Raw genomic sequence first — 18,203 nt, forward strand, 5'->3', positions numbered from 1 at the left:
GTTTGACTCGTCATATTGATGCATTACCGTTCCTTGTTACCTCTTAGAAGGTGCTAGAAGAGATCGCTCCATGCTGATGTTCCAGGCTACACCAGGTACGTCTTATCCTAATACTGGGTAAAATATTAGTTAAGGATGACTCTTGTTTGACTCCTCATATTAATGCAGTCCATTCCTTCTTCCCTCTTAGAAGGTGCTACAAGAGATCTCTCCATGCTGATGCTCCAGGCTACACCAGGTACGACGTATCCTCAGAATGGGCAAAAGAATAGTTAAGGATGGCCCTTGTTTGACTCCTCATATTAATGCATTACCGTTTCTTATTCCTTCTGAGAAGGTGCTACAAGAGCTCTCTCCATGCTGATGCTCCAGGCTACACCAGGTACGTCTTATCCTAAGAATGGGCAAAAGAATAGTTAAGGGTGGCCATTGTTTGACTCCTCATATTAATGCATTACCGTTCCTTATTCCTTCTTAAAAGGTCCTACAAGAGATCTCTCCATGCTGATTCTCCATGCTATACCAGGTACGTCTTATCCTAAGAATGGGCAAAAGAATAGTTAAGGGTGGCCATTGTTTGACTCCTCATATTAATGCATTACCGTTCCTTATTCCTTCTTAAAAGGTCCTACAAGAGATCTCTCCATGCCGATGCTCCATGCTATACCAGGTACGTCTTATCGTAAGACTGGGCAAAAGAATAGTTAAACGTGGCCCTTGTTTGACTCCTCATATTAATGCATTACCGTTCCTTCTTCCCTCTTAAAAGGTGCTACAAGAGATCCGCCTCTCAAGACTGATGATACAGGCTACAACAGGTACAGTGGTACCCCGGGTTACGAAAGTAATTCGTTCCGCCGCCGCTTTCGTAACCCGAAAGGCTTCGTAAGCCGAAAAACCCATAGGCGCTAATGGGGAAAAGCCGCGATTTGGTGCGAAATAGCGCCGAAAAGCACCAAAAGTTTTTTCGTAAGCCGAAAAAACATTCGTAACGCGGAACAGTTTTTTTAAATACATTTTTTTCGTAACCAGGAAATTTCGTATCCCGGCGCATTCGTATCCCGGGGTACCACTGTATGTTTTATCCTAAGACCAGGAAAAAGCAGAGTTAAAAGGAGGGCTCTTGTTTGACTCAGAATATATATATTTTTTTATTTAGGTATTTATATCCCGCCCTTCATCCCTAATGGCTCTCAGGGCGGCTTACATTTCTTTTTTTTTTTAACCAGACAGTTCCCTGCCTGCAGGCTTACAATCTAAAAGACACGACACAAAAGGAGAAGGGAATGGTGATGGGGGAGGGGATCAAGTCCAGCATTCTTCTCTCCCTCTGAGGCCTGGACCAAGGCAGATGCACCGAAGGGAGGGCTCTGCTTCTTCCAGGCAGGGCCGGTGGAGCTTGCCTGCCTCTCTCCCCTTCAAGATGTTGGCTGAAGGGAGGGCTGGTCCTCTTCGAGGAAGGCAGTTGGAGTTCGCCTGCCTCTCTCTCCCAGATGGTGGCTGAAGGGAGGGCTGGTCCTCTTCGAGGAAGGCAGTTGGAGCTCGCCTGCCTCTCTCTCCCAGATGGTGGCTGAAGGGAGGGCTGGTCTTCCTTGAGGAAGGCAGTTGGAGCTCGCCTGCCTCTCTCTCCCCTTCCAGATGGTGTCTGAAGGGGGTCCTCTTTGAGGAAGGCAGTTGGAGCTTGCCTCCTCTCTCTCCCCTTCCAGATGGTGACTGAAGGGAGCGCTGGTCCTCTTTGAGGAAGACAGTTGGAGCTCGCCTGCCTCTCTCTCCCAGATGGTGACTGAAGGGAGCACTGGTCCTCTTTGAGGAAGGCAGTTGGAGCTCGCCTGCCTCTCTCTCCCAGATGGTGGCTGAAGGGAGGGCTGGTCTTCCTTGAGGAAGGCAGTTGGAGCTCGCCTGCCTCTCTCTCCCCTTCCAGATGGTGACTGAAGGGGGTCCTCTTTGAGGAAGGCAGTTGGAGCTTGCCTCCTCTCTCTCCCCTTCCAGATGGTGACTGAAGGGAGCGCTGGTCCTCTTTGAGGAAGGCAGTTGGAGCTCGCCTGCCTCTCTCTCCCAGATGGTGACTGAAGGGAGCACTGGTCCTCTTTGAGGAAGGCAGTTGGAGCTCGCCTGCCTCTCTCTCCCAGATGGTGGCTGGAGGGAGGGCTGGTCCTCTTCGAGGAAGGCAGTTGGAGCTCGCCTGCCTCTCTCTCACAGATGGTGGCTGAAGGGAGGGCTGGTCCTCTTCGAGGAAGGCAGTTGGAGCTCGCCTGCCTCTCTCTCTCAGATGGTGGCTGAAGGGAGGACTGGTCCTCTTCGAGGAAGGCAGTTGGAGCTCGCCTGCCTCTCTCTCCCAGATGGTGGCTGAAGGGAGGGCTGGTCCTCTTCGAGGAAGGCAGTTGGAGCTCGCCTGCCTCTCTCTCTCAGATGGTGGCTGAAGGGAGGGCTGGTCCTCTTCGAGGAAGGCAGTTGGAACTCGCCTGCCTCTCTCTCCCAGATGGTGGCTGAAGGGAGGGCTGGTCCTCTTCGAGGAAGGCAGTTGGAGCTCGCCTGCCTCTCTCTCTCAGATGGTGGCTGAAGGGAGGGCTGGTCCTCTTCGAGGAAGGCAGTTGGAGCTCGCCTGCCTCTCTCTCTCAGATGGCGGCTGAAGGGAGGGCTGGTCCTCTTCGAGGAAGGCAGTTGGAGCTCGCCTGCCTCTCTCTCTCAGATGGCGGCTGAAGGGAGGGCTGGTCCTCTTCGAGGAAGGCAGTTGGAGCTCGCCTGCCTCTCTCTCTCAGATGGCGGCTGAAGGGAGGGCTGGTCCTCTTCGAGGAAGGCAGTTGGAGCTCGCCTGCCTCTCTCTCCCAGATGGTGGCTGAAGGGAGGGCTGGTCCTCTTCGAGGAAGGCAGTTGGAGCTCGCCTGCCTCTCTCTCCCAGATGGTGGCTGAAGGGAGGGCTGGTCCTCTTCGAGGAAGGCAGTTGGAGCTCGCCTGCCTCTCTCTCTCAAATGGTGGCTGAAGGGAGGGCTGGTCCTCTTCGAGGAAGGCAGTTGGAGCTCGCCTGCCTCTCTCTCTCAGATGGTGGCTGAAGGGAGGGCTGGTCCTCTTCGAGGAAGGCAGTTGGAGCTCGCCTGCCTCTCTCTCCCAGATGGTGGCTGAAGGGAGGGCTGGTCCTCTTCGAGGAAGGCAGTTGGAGCTCGCCTGCCTCTCTCTCTCCCAGATGGTGGCTGAAGGGAGGGCTGGTCCTCTTCGAGGAAGGCAGTTGGAGCTCGCCTGCCTCTCTCTCTCCCAGATGGTGGCTGAAGGGAGGGCTGGTCCTCTTCGAGGAAGGCAGTTGGAGCTCGCCTGCCTCTCTCTCCCAGATGGTGGCTGAAGGGTGGGCTGGTCCTCTTCGAGGAAGGCAGTTGGAGCTCGCCTGCCTCTCTCTCTCAGATGGTGGCTGAAGGGAGGGCTGGTCCTCTTCGAGGAAGGCAGTTGGAGCTCGCCTGCCTCTCTCTCCCAGATGGTGGCTAGAGGGAGGGCTGGTCCTCTTCGAGGAAGGCAGTTGGAGCTCGCCTGCCTCTCTCTCCCAGATGGTGGCTAGAGGGAGGGCTGGTCCTCTTCGAGGAAGGCAGTTGGAGCTCGCCTGCCTCTCTCTCCCAGATGGTGGCTGAAGGGAGGGCTGGTCCTCTTCGAGGAAGGCAGTTGGAGCTCGCCTGCCTCTCTCTCCCAGATGGTGGCTGAAGGAAGGGCTGGTCCTCTTCGAGGAAGGCAGTTGGAGCTCGCCTGCCTCTCTCTCTCAGATGGTGGCTGAAGGGAGGGCTGGTCCTCTTCGAGGAAGGCAGTTGGAGCTCGCCTGCCTCCCTCTCCCAGATGGTGGCTGAAGGGAGGGCTGGTCCTCTTCGAGGAAGGCAGTTGGAGCTCGCCTGCCTCTCTCTCTCCCAGATGGTGGCTGAAGGGAGGGCTGGTCCTCTTCGAGGAAGGCAGTTGGAGCTCGCCTGCCTCTCTCTCTCCCAGATGGTGGCTGAAGGGAGGGCTGGTCCTCTTCGAGGAAGGCAGTTGGAGCTCGCCTGCCTCTCTCTCTCCCAGATGGTGGCTGAAGGGAGGGCTGGTCTTCTTCGAGGAAGGCAGTTGGAGCTCGCCTGCCTCTCTCTCTCAGATGGTGGCTAGAGGGAGGGCTGGTCCTCTTCGAGGAAGGCAGTTGGAGCTCGCCTGCCTCCCTCTCCCAGATGGTGGCTGAAGGGAGGGCTGGTCCTCTTCGAGGAAGGCAGTTGGAGCTTGCCTGCCTCTCTCTCTCCCAGATGGTGGCTGAAGGGAGGGCTGGTCCTCTTCGAGGAAGGCAGTTGGAGCTCGCCTGCCTCTCTCTCTCCCAGATGGTGGCTGAAGGGAGGGCTGGTCCTCTTCGAGGAAGGCAGTTGGAGCTCGCCTGCCTCTCTCTCTCCCAGATGGTGGCTGAAGGGAGGGCTGGTCCTCTTCGAGGAAGGCAGTTGGAGCTCGCCTGCCTCTCTCTCTCAGATGGTGGCTAGAGGGAGGGCTGGTCCTCTTCGAGGAAGGCAGTTGGAGCTCGCCTGCCTCCCTCTCCCAGATGGTGGCTGAAGGGAGGGCTGGTCCTCTTCGAGGAAGGCAGTTGGAGCTCGCCTGCCTCTCTCTCCCAGATGGTGGCTGAAGGGAGGGCTGGTCCTCTTCGAGGAAGGCAGTTGGAGCTCGCCTGCCTCTCTCTCCCAGATGGTGGCTGAAGGGAGGGCTGGTCCTCTTCGAGGAAGGCAGTTGGAGCTCGCCTGCCTCTCTCTCCCAGATGGTGGCTGAAGGGAGGGCTGGTCCTCTTTGAGGAAGGCAGTTGGAGCTCGCCTGCCTCTCTCTCTCAGATGGTGGCTGAAGGGAGGGCTGGTCCTCTTTGAGGAAGGCAGTTGGAGCTCGCCTGCCTCTCTCTCTCCCAGATGGTGGCTGAAGGGAGGGCTGGTCCTCTTTGAGGAAGGCAGTTGGAGCTCGCCTGCCTCTCTCTCTCAGATGGTGGCTGAAGGGAGGGCTTTTCCTCTTCGAGGAAGGCAGTTGGAGCTCGCCTGCCTCTCTCTCTCCCAGATGGTGGCTGAAGGGAGGGCTGGTCCTCTTTGAGGAAGGCAGTTGGAGCTCGCCTGCCTCTCTCTCTCCCAGATGGTGGCTGAAGGGAGGGCTGGTCCTCTTCGAGGAAGGCAGTTGGAGCTCGCCTGCCTCTCTCCCCCAGATGGAGGCTGAATAGAGGGCTGGTCCTCTTCGAGGAAGGCAGTTGGAGCTCGCCTGCCTCTCTCTCCCAGATGGTGGCTGAAGGGTGGGCTGGTCCTCTTCGAGGAAGGCAGTTGGAGCTCGCCTGCCTCTCTCTCTCAGATGGTGGCTGAAGGGAGGGCTGGTCCTCTTCGAGGAAGGCAGTTGGAGCTCGCCTGCCTCTCTCTCCCAGATGGTGGCTGAAGGGAGGGCTGGTCCTCTTCGAGGAAGGCAGTTGGAGCTCGCCTGCCTCTCTCTCTCAGATGGTGGCTGAAGGGAGGGCTGGTCCTCTTCGAGGAAGGCAGTTGGAGCTCGCCTGCCTCTCTCTCTCTCAGATGGTGGCTGAAGGGAGGGCTGGTCCTCTTCGAGGAAGGCAGTTGGAGCTCGCCTGCCTCTCTCTCTCTCAGATGGTGGCTGAAGGGAGGGCTGGTCCTCTTCGAGGAAGGCAGTTGGAGCTCGCCTGCCTCTCTCTCTCAGATGGTGGCTGAAGGGAGGGCTTTTCCTCTTCGAGGAAGGCAGTTGGAGCTCGCCTGCCTCTCTCTCCCAGATGGTGGCTGAAGGGAGGGCTGGTCCTCTTCGAGGAAGGCAGTTGGAGCTCGCCTGCCTCTCTCTCCCAGATGGTGGCTGAAGGGAGGGCTGGTCCTCTTCGAGGAAGGCAGTTGGTGCTGGCCTGCCTCTCTCTCCCAGATGGTGGCTGAAGGGAGGGCTGGTCCTCTTCGAGGAAGGCAGTTGGAGCTCGCCTGCCTCTCTCTCCCAGATGGTGGCTGAAGGGAGGGCTGGTCCTCTTCGAGGAAGGCAGTTGGAGCTCGCCTGCCTCTCTCTCCCAGATGGTGGCTGAAGGGAGGGCTGGTCCTCTTTGAGGAAGGCAGTTGGAGCTCGCCTGCCTCTCTCTCTCCCAGATGGTGGCTGAAGGGAGGGCTGGTCCTCTTCGAGGAAGGCAGTTGGAGCTCGCCTGCCTCTCTCTCCCAGATGGTGGCTGAAGGGAGGGCTGGTCCTCTTCGAGGAAGGCAGTTGGAGCTCGCCTGCCTCTCTCTCTCAGATGGTGGCTGAAGGGAGGGCTGGTCCTCTTCGAGGAAGGCAGTTGGAGCTCGCCTGCCTCTCTCTCTCAGATGGCGGCTGAAGGGAGGGCTGGTCCTCTTCGAGGAAGGCAGTTGGAGCTCGCCTGCCTCTCTCTCTCAGATGGCGGCTGAAGGGAGGGCTGGTCCTCTTCGAGGAAGGCAGTTGGAGCTCGCCTGCCTCTCTCTCTCAGATGGCGGCTGAAGGGAGGGCTGGTCCTCTTCGAGGAAGGCAGTTGGAGCTCGCCTGCCTCTCTCTCCCAGATGGTGGCTGAAGGGAGGGCTGGTCCTCTTCGAGGAAGGCAGTTGGAGCTCGCCTGCCTCTCTCTCTCAGATGGTGGCTGAAGGGAGGGCTGGTCCTCTTCGAGGAAGGCAGTTGGAGCTCGCCTGCCTCTCTCTCTCAAATGGTGGCTGAAGGGAGGGCTGGTCCTCTTCGAGGAAGGCAGTTGGAGCTCGCCTGCCTCTCTCTCTCAGATGGTGGCTGAAGGGAGGGCTGGTCCTCTTCGAGGAAGGCAGTTGGAGCTCGCCTGCCTCTCTCTCCCAGATGGTGGCTGAAGGGAGGGCTGGTCCTCTTCGAGGAAGGCAGTTGGAGCTCGCCTGCCTCTCTCTCTCAGATGGTGGCTGAAGGGAGGGCTGGTCCTCTTCGAGGAAGGCAGTTGGAGCTCGCCTGCCTCTCTCTCTCAAATGGTGGCTGAAGGGAGGGCTGGTCCTCTTCGAGGAAGGCAGTTGGAGCTCGCCTGCCTCTCTCTCTCAGATGGTGGCTGAAGGGAGGGCTGGTCCTCTTCGAGGAAGGCAGTTGGAGCGCGCCTGCCTCTCTCTCCCAGATGGTGGCTGAAGGGAGGGCTGGTCCTCTTCGAGGAAGGCAGTTGGAGCTCGCCTGCCTCTCTCTCTCCCAGATGGTGGCTGAAGGGAGGGCTGGTCCTCTTCGAGGAAGGCAGTTGGAGCTCGCCTGCCTCTCTCTCTCCCAGATGGTGGCTGAAGGGAGGGCTGGTCCTCTTCGAGGAAGGCAGTTGGAGCTCGCCTGCCTCTCTCTCCCAGATGGTGGCTGAAGGGTGGGCTGGTCCTCTTCGAGGAAGGCAGTTGGAGCTCGCCTGCCTCTCTCTCTCAGATGGTGGCTGAAGGGAGGGCTGGTCCTCTTCGAGGAAGGCAGTTGGAGCTCGCCTGCCTCTCTCTCCCAGATGGTGGCTAGAGGGAGGGCTGGTCCTCTTCGAGGAAGGCAGTTGGAGCTCGCCTGCCTCTCTCTCCCAGATGGTGGCTAGAGGGAGGGCTGGTCCTCTTCGAGGAAGGCAGTTGGAGCTCGCCTGCCTCTCTCTCCCAGATGGTGGCTGAAGGGAGGGCTGGTCCTCTTCGAGGAAGGCAGTTGGAGCTCGCCTGCCTCTCTCTCCCAGATGGTGGCTGAAGGAAGGGCTGGTCCTCTTCGAGGAAGGCAGTTGGAGCTCGCCTGCCTCTCTCTCCCAGATGGTGGCTGAAGGGAGGGCTGGTCCTCTTCGAGGAAGGCAGTTGGAGCTCGCCTGCCTCCCTCTCCCAGATGGTGGCTGAAGGGAGGGCTGGTCCTCTTCGAGGAAGGCAGTTGGAGCTCGCCTGCCTCTCTCTCTCCCAGATGGTGGCTGAAGGGAGGGCTGGTCCTCTTCGAGGAAGGCAGTTGGAGCTCGCCTGCCTCTCTCTCTCCCAGATGGTGGCTGAAGGGAGGGCTGGTCCTCTTCGAGGAAGGCAGTTGGAGCTCGCCTGCCTCTCTCTCTCCCAGATGGTGGCTGAAGGGAGGGCTGGTCTTCTTCGAGGAAGGCAGTTGGAGCTCGCCTGCCTCTCTCTCTCAGATGGTGGCTAGAGGGAGGGCTGGTCCTCTTCGAGGAAGGCAGTTGGAGCTCGCCTGCCTCCCTCTCCCAGATGGTGGCTGAAGGGAGGGCTGGTCCTCTTCGAGGAAGGCAGTTGGAGCTCGCCTGCCTCTCTCTCTCCCAGATGGTGGCTGAAGGGAGGGCTGGTCCTCTTCGAGGAAGGCAGTTGGAGCTCGCCTGCCTCTCTCTCTCCCAGATGGTGGCTGAAGGGAGGGCTGGTCCTCTTCGAGGAAGGCAGTTGGAGCTCGCCTGCCTCTCTCTCTCCCAGATGGTGGCTGAAGGGAGGGCTGGTCCTCTTCGAGGAAGGCAGTTGGAGCTCGCCTGCCTCTCTCTCCCAGATGGTGGCTGAAGGGAGGGCTGGTCCTCTTCGAGGAAGGCAGTTGGAGCTCGCCTGCCTCTCTCTCTCAGATGGTGGCTAGAGGGAGGGCTGGTCCTCTTCGAGGAAGGCAGTTGGAGCTCGCCTGCCTCCCTCTCCCAGATGGTGGCTGAAGGGAGGGCTGGTCCTCTTCGAGGAAGGCAGTTGGAGCTCGCCTGCCTCTCTCTCCCAGATGGTGGCTGAAGGGAGGGCTGGTCCTCTTCGAGGAAGGCAGTTGGAGCTCGCCTGCCTCTCTCTCCCAGATGGTGGCTGAAGGGAGGGCTGGTCCTCTTCGAGGAAGGCAGTTGGAGCTCGCCTGCCTCTCTCTCCCAGATGGTGGCTGAAGGGAGGGCTGGTCCTCTTTGAGGAAGGCAGTTGGAGCTCGCCTGCCTCTCTCTCTCCCAGATGGTGGCTGAAGGGAGGGCTGGTCCTCTTCGAGGAAGGCAGTTGGAGCTCGCCTGCCTCTCTCTCTCCCAGATGGTGGCTGAAGGGAGGGCTGGTCTTCTTCGAGGAAGGCAGTTGGAGCTCGCCTGCCTCTCTCTCTCAGATGGTGGCTAGAGGGAGGGCTGGTCCTCTTCGAGGAAGGCAGTTGGAGCTCGCCTGCCTCCCTCTCCCAGATGGTGGCTGAAGGGAGGGCTGGTCCTCTTCGAGGAAGGCAGTTGGAGCTCGCCTGCCTCTCTCTCTCCCAGATGGTGGCTGAAGGGAGGGCTGGTCCTCTTCGAGGAAGGCAGTTGGAGCTCGCCTGCCTCTCTCTCTCCCAGATGGTGGCTGAAGGGAGGGCTGGTCCTCTTCGAGGAAGGCAGTTGGAGCTCGCCTGCCTCTCTCTCTCCCAGATGGTGGCTGAAGGGAGGGCTGGTCCTCTTCGAGGAAGGCAGTTGGAGCTCGCCTGCCTCTCTCTCCCAGATGGTGGCTGAAGGGAGGGCTGGTCCTCTTCGAGGAAGGCAGTTGGAGCTCGCCTGCCTCTCTCTCTCAGATGGTGGCTAGAGGGAGGGCTGGTCCTCTTCGAGGAAGGCAGTTGGAGCTCGCCTGCCTCCCTCTCCCAGATGGTGGCTGAAGGGAGGGCTGGTCCTCTTCGAGGAAGGCAGTTGGAGCTCGCCTGCCTCTCTCTCCCAGATGGTGGCTGAAGGGAGGGCTGGTCCTCTTCGAGGAAGGCAGTTGGAGCTCGCCTGCCTCTCTCTCCCAGATGGTGGCTGAAGGGAGGGCTGGTCCTCTTCGAGGAAGGCAGTTGGAGCTCGCCTGCCTCTCTCTCTCCCAGATGGTGGCTGAAGGGAGGGCTGGTCCTCTTTGAGGAAGGCAGTTGGAGCTCGCCTGCCTCTCTCTCTCAGATGGTGGCTGAAGGGAGGGCTTTTCCTCTTCGAGGAAGGCAGTTGGAGCTCGCCTGCCTCTCTCTCTCCCAGATGGTGGCTGAAGGGAGGGCTGGTCCTCTTTGAGGAAGGCAGTTGGAGCTCGCCTGCCTCTCTCTCTCCCAGATGGTGGCTGAAGGGAGGGCTGGTCCTCTTCGAGGAAGGCAGTTGGAGCTCGCCTGCCTCTCTCCCCCAGATGGAGGCTGAATAGAGGGCTGGTCCTCTTCGAGGAAGGCAGTTGGAGCTCGCCTGCCTCTCTCTCCCAGATGGTGGCTGAAGGGTGGGCTGGTCCTCTTCGAGGAAGGCAGTTGGAGCTCGCCTGCCTCTCTCTCTCAGATGGTGGCTGAAGGGAGGGCTGGTCCTCTTCGAGGAAGGCAGTTGGAGCTCGCCTGCCTCTCTCTCCCAGATGGTGGCTGAAGGGAGGGCTGGTCCTCTTCGAGGAAGGCAGTTGGAGCTCGCCTGCCTCTCTCTCTCAGATGGTGGCTGAAGGGAGGGCTGGTCCTCTTCGAGGAAGGCAGTTGGAGCTCGCCTGCCTCTCTCTCTCTCAGATGGTGGCTGAAGGGAGGGCTGGTCCTCTTCGAGGAAGGCAGTTGGAGCTCGCCTGCCTCTCTCTCTCCCAGATGGTGGCTGAAGGGAGGGCTGGTCCTCTTCGAGGAAGGCAGTTGGAGCTCGCCTGCCTCTCTCTCTCAGATGGTGGCTGAAGGGAGGGCTTTTCCTCTTCGAGGAAGGCAGTTGGAGCTCGCCTGCCTCTCTCTCCCAGATGGTGGCTGAAGGGCGGGCTGGTCCTCTTCGAGGAAGGCAGTTGGAGCTCGCCTGCCTCTCTCTCCCAGATGGTGGCTGAAGGGAGGGCTGGTCCTCTTCGAGGAAGGCAGTTGGTGCTCGTCTGCCTCTCTCTCCCAGATGGTGGCTGAAGGGAGGGCTGGTCCTCTTCGAGGAAGGCAGTTGGAGCTCGCCTGCCTCTCTCTCCCAGATGGTGGCTGAAGGGAGGGCTGGTCCTCTTCGAGGAAGGCAGTTGGAGCTCGCCTGCCTCTCTCTCCCAGATGGTGACTGAAGGGAGCGCTGGTCCTCTTTGAGGAAGGCAGTTGGAGCTCGCCTGCCTCTCTCTCTCCCAGATGGTGGCTGAAGGGAGGGCTGGTCCTCTTCGAGGAAGGCAGTTGGAGCTCGCCTGCCTCTCTCTCCCAGATGGTGGCTGAAGGGAGGGCTGGTCCTCTTCGAGGAAGGCAGTTGGAGCTCGCCTGCCTCTCTCTCTCAGATGGTGGCTGAAGGGAGGGCTGGTCCTCTTCGAGGAAGGCAGTTGGAGCTCGCCTGCCTCTCTCTCCCAGATGGTGGCTGAAGGGAGGGCTGGTCCTCTTCGAGGAAGGCAGTTGGAGCTCGCCTGCCTCTCTCTCCCAGATGGTGGCTGAAGGGAGGGCTTCGAATTGTCAGCTGAAAGTCTCGTCTCTTCACTTCATTTGGAAATGATTAAAAATCAAATATTAATACATCACCGTTCCTTCTTCCTTCTTTGATTTGTGAAACCCATGTGTTTCTTCTCTTTCACTGAGAACTTGATGAGATTTTTTTAAAAAAATATTCGTTCCACAAGTCCCGCTTTCAAAAGGTGATTTCTTTTCTCCCTTTCAGCAGCTAGCGAAATACCTTGCACAGATTTCCCGAATGACAATAAAATAAAAGACAATTCAAACATCTACGCTTATTACTTTGCATTTCAAGCTCAATTACCATGTCAAAAGGAAGTTTAGCAGATGCTTAAAGAACATTCCTTTGACTTCCGGTTGGGAATGGCGTCCCGCTAAGACGTTCTCTGCATGGGCTCTGTGGAGACGTCTTGATTGCGCTGGAATTTCTGGACCAGGGGACCCTGTCTACCAGGAAAATTCCTCTTAAGGAAAGGGCAATCTGAGGGGGCTCGGCGCAAGATCCCATACTGTCTCTGGAGCCGAGTGATCGGCAGTAAGTTCACCTCGCTACGTGGGGAGGACAGAAGCCATAGGAGACGGGGGATCTGAAGAGCAACCCACGCCAGCGCAACCAAGGGAGCTTATGGGCACATGGACGCTCACCAACTTTTTAATTGGAGTGGTCTTAAAGGAGGAGGTAATTGGGAACGCACTCCACCTGAGAATAACAACTGAGAGGTAAACCCATAGGATCGGGAGTAATTAACATCAGCCTGTGTTCGGGTTAACTATAATAACAACAACAAATTTTTTTTCCTTGAAGACAACAAGCTACTAAGTTACTAAGTTTCAAGAGCTGTAACTAAATTTCTAGAGATTGACGTTACTATCCTAACAAACTAACTATACTGAGCTATTGGATACATTGGGAGCGGAGAGGAGAAAGAAAGAAAGAAAGAACTTTGCTGTGGATCCCGGGAGGAAGGAAAGAGAAACTTTGTAACTCTTTGAAACAGTAGTGGACTTTAAACTTTTAAAACTCAAAAAAAAAAAAAAAAACCCAAAACTTTTCAGAATAGACTCAAATCTTTATAATTGCCAGGAGAAGGCAAGCCGTGGAGGTTCCCAGACCCGCTTTGAAATTATTTTTATTTAAGGCTGGAGTGAAGCTGTTAAGTGGGGAAGAAAGGGGTCTGTAAGCTTTGGGTTCTAAGGGGACTAAAGAGTTAATGGGACATTACTTGTGAGAAAAGAAGCTGAAAAAAAACAGGAGATTGGTAAAGGCTGAAAGGCGAAATAAAAAGAAATAATAAGAAACGACCTTGGAAACCCACCTGTGGTAGATCCTTGGAGAGATTGGAGAGGAGGAGGGAAAGACGGAGCGGCGGTGCGTGGGGATCCTGGGAGGAGGAGAAGCTGGAGGCAACGCGAAGGGAGGAGGAAGGAGGACGCCTGACCATAGAGGAAGGATATAGAAAGGTGGAGTGAGTGAGAGGAAGGAAGAACATCGGAAGAGGGGACAGCGGAAGTTTATGAAGACGGATGGAACATTGAATCATAGAGAAGGTCGCTAGATAGGCTCCTTGGAGGACTGTAAACCGATCCACCTGGAAGGACTATAACATCAATACAAGAAGAAGAAAAGGGAAAACGTAAGGCTTGGGACTTGATAACCAGAAAAGAGACGGATTAAAAATAGACTGTTGGGGGGAGGAAGGAGTTGAATGAAATTATAAAGATATAAAGGGCTGTCTATACCATAATTGGAAACGGTTGCTTGGGTTTATGTGGGAGGCTTTGGGGAAGCATTTGGGGTGTGTTTATGCTTTCTTTGCTTTTTCTTCGTGCCCTTTTGCAGCTCTTTCCTCTAGACTGTGCTATCTAGAGTTAGAAAGGTTTGCTTAGATTTAATAATATGGTTTAACAAAGAGAGAGGGGAGTAAGCGGTTCTGTTTAATGTTATTGCTGTGACCTAATAACACGGATTAGCTAAATGGGATTTGAGTGGATTAGTATAAATATATATAGAGGATTGAATGGATGGAAAGTGTATAATTTTGGTATAAAAAGAGTAATAATTTGAGAATAGAAATTAGGTTAATTTAAGGCAATTAAAGGTAATCTAAGACAGGAAGTGCGTGGAGGAAAGAATAATAATAATAATAATAATAATAAGAGAGAAGAGAGAAGGGAAGAGGGAAAAGAGAAGGGAGAAGAGGGGGTGTTGGAAGGAAAGGAGGGGAAGGAAGAAGAAGAAGAAAGGAAGATAGAGGGGAGAAATAATATATAGTATATTTAGTGTTTCTTGTTTGAATTATAGGAATTGCTTCCTTGTGATAACTGATGCAATTGTATCATAGGACTAGCTATTAAGTAATAGTGAAAGAAGATAATACGAAAGGGAGAGAAAGAAAATGAACACGAGGCATCAGACACAAAAGGCACAATCTCAGGCTTTAAGTCAAAGTCGAAATTCAACAGAAAGAATAAACGGACCAGATATGAATCAATTGATTTTGGAGAAGATAGAAAGTTTGTCGTCAAGTTTATCCGCTAATTTGGCTAAAGAAATGAGTAATTTCAAAAAAGAGATTAAACAAGAGATAAGGGCAGACCTGAAGGAGATTCGGACTGATTTGCAAGAGATTAAACAAACGGTGGATAGTTTAACGAGTGAAATTCAAAGGACAAAGCAAAGAGTTGATATTTTGGAATTTAGAAGTGAGAAGTTAGAAACAGATTATGGAAAGCTTCTAAATAAAAGAGACGAAGATTTGGATGAGAGAGCTCTCTGGGAACAGAAATTGAAAGAGAAATGTATAAAAATAAGAGGAATTCCAGAAGATAAAGATGAGAAACTTGAAGAAACTTTAATTACAGAAATAGCTAAATATTTAGAAAAGGATCCAGTTTTTTTTGAGGACGAGATGGACAATCTGTATAGAGTGAACTCGCAGGTTGCCAAGCAAAGAGGCCTCCCGAGAGATGTGGCTTTATTTTTTGTAAGGAAGCATACCAGGGACCTGTTTTTAACAAAACACAACGAGTCGCCTTTTCGATTTAATGGGGTGGAACTGAAGATATTAAAAGACATCCCAGGGCGTATCTTACGGAAAAGAAGGGACTACAGTGCTTTAACGGCAGTTTTAAGAAGAGAAGGCATTTCTTATCGGTGGGACCTCCCAGAAGGGCTAACATTTTGGTGGCGAAAGAAAAAAGTCAAAATCAATTCTCCTGACCAGGCAAAAAGTTTTTTGAGACGAGTGGATGAACAATGAAGGGAAGAAGATAGAGAAAAAGAGAGCAACAATCGACAAAGACAAAATGATGAAGTAGGACAAGAAACCCAAGAGAGCCTAGTAGCAAGTGTTGGACAACTGAGTGTACAGGAACTTCTTGAAGAAGAAGAGAGATTGAGAAAGGAAGATCGAAACGACCAGGAAGAACGAAACGACCAGGAAGAAGAGGACAGATTGTCAGAGATCTAGTTACTACAGTTTCAGCTGAACCACCTTCAACCCCAACTTTTTTGGAGTGTCTGAGCTTTTTTCTTTTTTCCTTTTTTTATTTGCTTCCACTGATTTAATAAAAATAAGCTGTATATTTATAACAGACGAGTCGGTTTGTGTCGGAGGATACATTGGGGACAGAATGGATAAATTAAATTTAATATCTTGGAATGTACAGGGTTTAAATACACCCTAGAAGAGAAAGAAAGTCTATCATTACTTACAAAAGTTAAAAGCGGATGTAATATGTATTCAGGAAACGAGAATCAAAGAGAAAGATAAAAAATACTTAAGATGTGTGAAATTAGGGCAAGAATTTGTATCCGCATCTAAGGTGAGAAAAAAGGGAGTGGCTATGTATATAAATAATAAGTATAATACTAGAGAAGTATATAATGACAATGAAGGTCATCTCATCATGGTAGAACTAAAATATAAAGAGCAAAGCTTCCTATTGGTAGGGGTATACGGTCCATTGGAGAATAAAAATAAATTTTACAAAAAGTTAAAAAATGAATTAAATAAGTTAACAGTAGAAAATATAATAATTCTTGGTGATTTCAATGGGGTAATAAATCCGCTAATTGATAGATTCTCAGAAAAAAAGCTAAAAATAAATCAGGAAAAATTACCGCAGGAGTTTTTTGATTTGATGAAAACACATTGGTTAGGGGATGCTTGGAGAATAAAGAATGGAGAAAATAAAGATTTTACATTTTATTCAAACCCCCACAAAACCTGGTCCAGGATAGATACAATCTTAGCCTCACTACATTTATGTAAAAGAATTGGAAAGGTGAAAATAATGCCAAAAGTATGGTCAGATCATTCCCCAGTTCAAATGGAGTTACAGTTAGGAAAAAGAGATTACAATTGGCGACTAAATTCAAATTTATTGAAAGATGAAAAATTGGTAAAAGATTTAAAGCAGAATATTGAATGGTATTTTAAAGAGAACAGGAACAACGAGACCTCTTCACAAATAACTTGGGAAGCTATGAAGGCGGTGATAAGGGGTTGGATAATTAAAAAAGCATCTGAAAAAAAGAAAATTCGAGAGGGTAAATTGGGGAAGTTTAATGATGACTTGAAATTGAAGGAATTGATGTTAAAGAAGGACCCAAATAATAGGAAAATCCAATATGAAGTAAAAGTCTTACAAACACAAATTAGAGGATATTTGGCAGAGGATTTAGCAAATAAAATGAAATATGTAAAACAGAAATATTTTGAAGGGGCAAATAAATTGGGGAAAATTTTGGCAGCAGTTGAAAAAAGAGCAAGCTAAAAGATCAATAATAGTCCTTAAAAAGGAAAATGAGATAATTTCGGATAAAAAAAAATAAGGGCAATATTTTTGAACTATTATAAGGATTTGTATAGGGAAGGGCATGTAGAGGAGGTAGATATAATTAAATATTTGGAAAAGACAAATTTAACGGAATTTACAGAGGAACAGAGAGATAGATTAAATGGGCCGATTACGGAACAAGAATTGATGCAAGCAATCTCTATGAGTAAACCAGGAAAATCTCCAGGCCCAGATGGGTTTATAAATGAATTTTATAAAGTATGTGCAGACCAAATTATTCAACCCTTGTTGGAAGTGATGAATGAGGTGAGATTGGGTAAGATACCCCAAACATGGACTCAGTCCAATACGATATTGTTACCTAAAGAAGGGAAGGATTTATGTTGCCCAGAAAACTATAGACCCATTTCATTATTAAATTCGGAATATAAATTATTGGCGTCGATATTGGCAAATAGATTAAAATCAATTCTAAAAGACTGGATACATCCTGATCAGAATGGGTTCCTTCCAAATAGGAGAATTAAAGATAATATTAGGAATATTTTAAATTTGGTGGAGGTTCATGAAAAAAAAATTGACAAGAAAATGGCCATGTTTTTCATTGATGCGGAAAAGGCTTTTGACAATATCGATTGGAAGTACATGTTTGGGGTATTGTCTAGGGTGAAAGCAGGTTCGGAATTTATAAAGATGATTCAAACAATTTATGCAAAACAGGAGACTAGAATTATTGTTAATGGTGAGAAGACTAAAATCTGTGAGATAAGGAAAGGAGTTAGACAAGGATGCCCCCTGTCCCCGCTTCTATTTATCCTGGCATTGGAACCACTATTAATGAATATTAGAAAGAATCAATTGATTGAGGGATTTAAATATAAAGGGGAAGAGTATAAACTTAGAGCATTCGCGGATGACGTGGTTTTAACAATAGCTAATCCTAGGGAGAGTTGTGAACAGTTAATGAAAACTTTAAAGAAATTTGGAAGAGTGTCGGGGTATCGGATTAATGTGGACAAAACAAAAGTTTTGGCCTTGAATTTAACAACAGAAGAAAAGAATTGGTTAGAACAAACAACAAAATTTAAAATTGAGAAAAAGGTTAAATATTTGGGGTGTGTGCTAACAGTTAAAAATTCGGATCTTTTCAGAAACAACTATGATAAATTATGGGAGGAGATTAAAAAGGAATTAGAAAGATGGGATAAATTGAATCTATCTTGGATGGGGAGAATTGCCACAATTAAGATGATGGTACTGCCAAAAATGATGTTTCTATTCCAGACACTTCCGATTATAATAAATGATAAACCGTTTGTGAAATGGGAAAAGGATTTAAATAATTTTATTTGGAAAAAAAAGAAAGCAAGGGTTAAAGCAAGAACAATGCAGGACGCGGTGAAGAATGGAGGATTGGCAATGCCGAATATAAAAAGGTATTACTATGCTGCGGTATTAGATTGGTTATTAGACTGGATTAGGTTAGATAATAGAAGGGCTATAAATTTAGAGAAAAGAGACTTAAAATTCGGTCTCCATGACTATTTGATATATGGGAAAACTAAAATAGACGGATACTTTAATGACCATATTATACGTAAATCTTTGATTAGGGTATGGAATAGGTACAAAAAAAATGGTGTTTATTAATTCCATTGTGGACCTCCCCTAATGAAGCCTTTTTTAATCGAGTGGTTATAAAGGACAATATGTGGGTGACATATAAACAGGTAACAACTGTGACAGAAGGAGTGAGAAGGATGAAAACACAAGAGGAATTGGAGAGGGATGGATTTAAATGTGATTGGTTTTCATATAGACAGTTTAAAGAAAGATTTATAATGGATAAGAAAATGGAAGATATAGGGGAGGGGGAATCACAATTAGAAAAGATTATATTAGATCCAAGGAAACAAATTGCCAAACTTTATAATTTAATTAGAGAGTATGAATTAGAAGCTGAAATTATAAAGGATTATATGATTAAATGGCCTAAGGACTTAAAAGAAACGATTCAATTGGAGCAATGGGAAAGTGTTTGGAATGGAAGAGTAAAAATAACACCTAGTGTGGAAATTAAAGAAAATCTATATAAATCAATGTTTAGGTGGTACCTGACTCCTTTTAAACTATCTAAAATGTTTAATCAAAATAATACATGTTGGAAGTGTAAAAAGGATGTAGGAACATACTTACACTGTTGGTGGAGTTGCCCTAGA

Source organism: Sceloporus occidentalis, unplaced genomic scaffold (genome assembly GCF_023333645.1).
Source record: "Sceloporus occidentalis isolate IW3139 unplaced genomic scaffold, rSceOcc1.0.p SCAF_1, whole genome shotgun sequence".
In the NCBI taxonomy this organism is placed as follows: domain Eukaryota; kingdom Metazoa; phylum Chordata; class Lepidosauria; order Squamata; family Phrynosomatidae; genus Sceloporus; species Sceloporus occidentalis.